Source organism: Pygoscelis adeliae, unplaced genomic scaffold (assembly GCF_000699105.1).
Source record: "Pygoscelis adeliae isolate BGI_AS28 unplaced genomic scaffold, ASM69910v1 Scaffold197, whole genome shotgun sequence".
NCBI lineage: Eukaryota > Metazoa > Chordata > Aves > Sphenisciformes > Spheniscidae > Pygoscelis > Pygoscelis adeliae.
Window position 1 is genome coordinate 2,447,072 of NW_008825105.1, and position 2,927 is coordinate 2,449,998.

Genomic DNA, 2,927 nt, shown 5'->3' on the forward strand with positions numbered 1-2,927 from the left:
CTCCCCCTTACTTGCCCCCCGGGTGGGGGAAGGATGCCAGGGGGCTGAGGGCAGCATCACCACCAGTCCCGGGGACGTGGCACCTTTATGACCAGGGGGGGAGGGGGCAAATTTGTGGCAGGCGACGAGAGCTAGAACAGCGACACGGGGTATTTCTGCTCCAAAACCGGCTGTGAGAGACATCAGCTCCCTCCTCTCCGCTGCTCAGCCCCCAGCAGATAATTGGGGACAGCTTTGCTGAGCCGCTAAGTGCCTCTTTAAGCAGCTAAGGGCAAGTGGCTGGATTTCCAGCCAGCGCATCCCTCCGGCTGCTCACCCGGGGCGGAGGGGGGGTGCTGCCGCCCAGTCCGGCTCTGCCTCCCCGCGCGCCTGCGAAGGTCTTAACCTCCCCACTCGCCTGAGAAGGCCTTAACTCCGCCATCAGCACGGATTCATTTTGCCCTCAGCTCCACGCCGCAGTCGTGAACGTGGGGGTGCTGTGCACCGGCCGGTGTGTTTTCCCTCGTCGCCATAACGTGGTGCAGGAGGAGACCGGTTGCATTCAGATCCCGAAGGGAATTTGCAAAGGGCGGGGTGAGAGATGGATCTCCAAACCAGGACACATTCGCTTTGCAGACAAACGTGAGAGCTCCCACGGCTGTATTTACAGCCTCGCTGCTGCGATGGGGCTGCACGCTAGTGGATCCTGCCCAGCATTTTGCTTCACATCCCAAAAGGAGGAGAAACCCCCACCCCGGCTGAGCGAGGGCCAGACCAGAGCCCTGGGAGTCGGGCAAAGCCGGTTCGCTCTTCCCCAGCCCCAAGGCAAATCTGCTGCACTGGGGCATCAGCAGAGCCCGGGCCCCAAGCCGGGGAGAAACGAGGGCGTTTGGGGTAAGGGACGGCTCCAAGGGGCCGCGTCAGGCACCCGTGGGGTGGGAGCTGCCCCCGGCACACCCGGCTACCCCTGCAGCCAGGCACAGCGCGGGGCAGAGGGATGCAGCAGCTCTCGCTGGAGCACGCGGAGGCTGAGGAAGGTGCTGAGTGATCCTGAGTCCCATCCTACCAGTGGTGAGGACAGCGGGACCCACCGAAAGCAGCCTGCTGCTACGCGAAGAGCCCTGTCCGCTCGCCGCGCGTGCCCCGGCACTGATCCCAAATCCTCTCCGACAGCCTCTGAGCATCTCCCGCTGCTCAGCCTCCACCGGGCAGGCAGGGAAGACATCAAACCTCCAAAGGGTTTGGGATTCCCAAAACCCATGGTCAGGCTCGGCGTAAGTGGTCAGACTTCGGTAGAGCATTTGTGTGTGCACACAGGTGTAGAGCACAAACACAGCAGGTATTTGTAAGAACGGGGTCCGAAGCAGCTCACGTTATTTTTCCTTGACCTACGCTGGCACCTCTGAACACATTTCTCGCCGTCTCCAGCCCTCGCTGCTCCCCTCGCCGGGGCAGCAGCAGCGATCCGCAGCTCACGGCGGGCGCTGGCGCTCTCGGTGCGGGTGGCACCCAGCCTCTCCCACAGCAAGGGGCTATTTCCACGTGAAGGACGTTCGGTGAGGGCTTTGTGAAATAGGTGTGAGCAGCTTCAGAGTCAGGATCACTTCTGCTTCACAAGGCTCTTGGTCAGGACCAGAAACATCTGAAGGAGACTACACCGTGCCTTAAAATTCACCCCGGTCTCATTGCAGGGTGCCCTCCCCACTCAGACGAGCCCGCCTCAACGTCAGGCTGTTGGCGACATCCCTCCAAATTTTCTTTTCCATACTGTGAAGGTACCAAGCCACTTCAGGGAGGGCTTTCTCCTCCACCGACACGTTATTGCCCAATCCCCAAGTTCACGTACGTGGGCAACAGCGCTGGGAAGAAGAGAGACCACGCAGCAAGCAGAGCCGTGTGTGAAATACTGGCGTGTTTATTGGTTGGCACTAGATTACAGCCTACACTCTTGTCAAACTTGCATCCACGAATTTTTTTTATCTTTTTTATTTATTTATTTTTTTAATCTTTTAAAGACAGTGATGACCTCCCCCTCGCACGCAGCTCAAACAGAGGAAACACCTTGAGAAAGGAACCGGACTGCCAGCTGCCGTACATCAGCGCAGCTTCACACCGTCTCACCACCAGGCTCAAAACACACGCAGATTCATTGCAGAAGAGGGACAGGGGTTTGTAATGATACCAGAGCCGAGTGTGGAGTAGAGAGTGAGCCCGCCGGTCTTTCCGGAACACTATGGATGAACAGATGAAAATTACGTAGGTACACACTGCACCTGCCAGCCAAGACTGAGCAGGAGCAAGAGCGCGCCTGCATTATTCATAGGCTCGAACTAAGATCTGAGCCTCAAAGAAAACAAAACGTGTTTTCTACCGAATGCATTTGACTTTGAACAACTGTGTCGGAAGTAAGAACAAGTCCAAGTCAGTCAGAGAAAGCATCAGCTGAAATGCCAGATTTCCAAAGTGCCCTTGCAGTTGTAAAGTGTTTTTGCAAACCATTTCAACTTAATGTATCATAAAAAAACCCACGTTAACTTTACCAGAAGATTAGAAACACAAAGCACTGGAGTGAGGAACAGAAGTCTGCAGCCAGAAAAATAAAGCAAAACAGATTATGGGAATTACAAGTCCAAAACCATCCAGAATTCACGGAGAATTGAGTATTTAACTTACGATTCATTGAAAATCACTGAAAATCTCAGGCTTCTTTTAATTCTAATAAATTAGCAAGTTTGTTCTCTACACCAGTTTTTCCTCCTCCAAACTCACCGACATGCCCATGCTGGGCAGCAGCAGCCCAAGAGCCTCCGCCGAGACATCCCAACCGACACCACCACGTCACGCAGGAGCAGAAAACCCCGGGAGATCACTCACCGCGCTCCGCTGCTGCCATCCCCCCCACCCCCAACCCCCCCCGGGCCCGGCCACTTGAACGACTCAGGAAAGAA

The 2,927-nt window shown here is 55.9% G+C and overlaps 1 protein-coding gene across 1 annotated transcript in view; it reads right to left on the bottom strand.

Moving 5' to 3' along the window:
* Positions 1–1,872: 1,872 nt before the first annotated feature.
* The window catches only part of NUDT3 (nudix (nucleoside diphosphate linked moiety X)-type motif 3), a 31,566-nt gene continuing 30,511 nt past the window's right edge, over positions 1,873–2,927 (bottom strand). The window contains exon 6 of the transcript XR_663762.1: positions 1,873–2,210. The gene's annotated coding sequence lies outside the window, so the exon portion shown is untranslated. The remainder of the gene's footprint in view (positions 2,211–2,927) is intronic.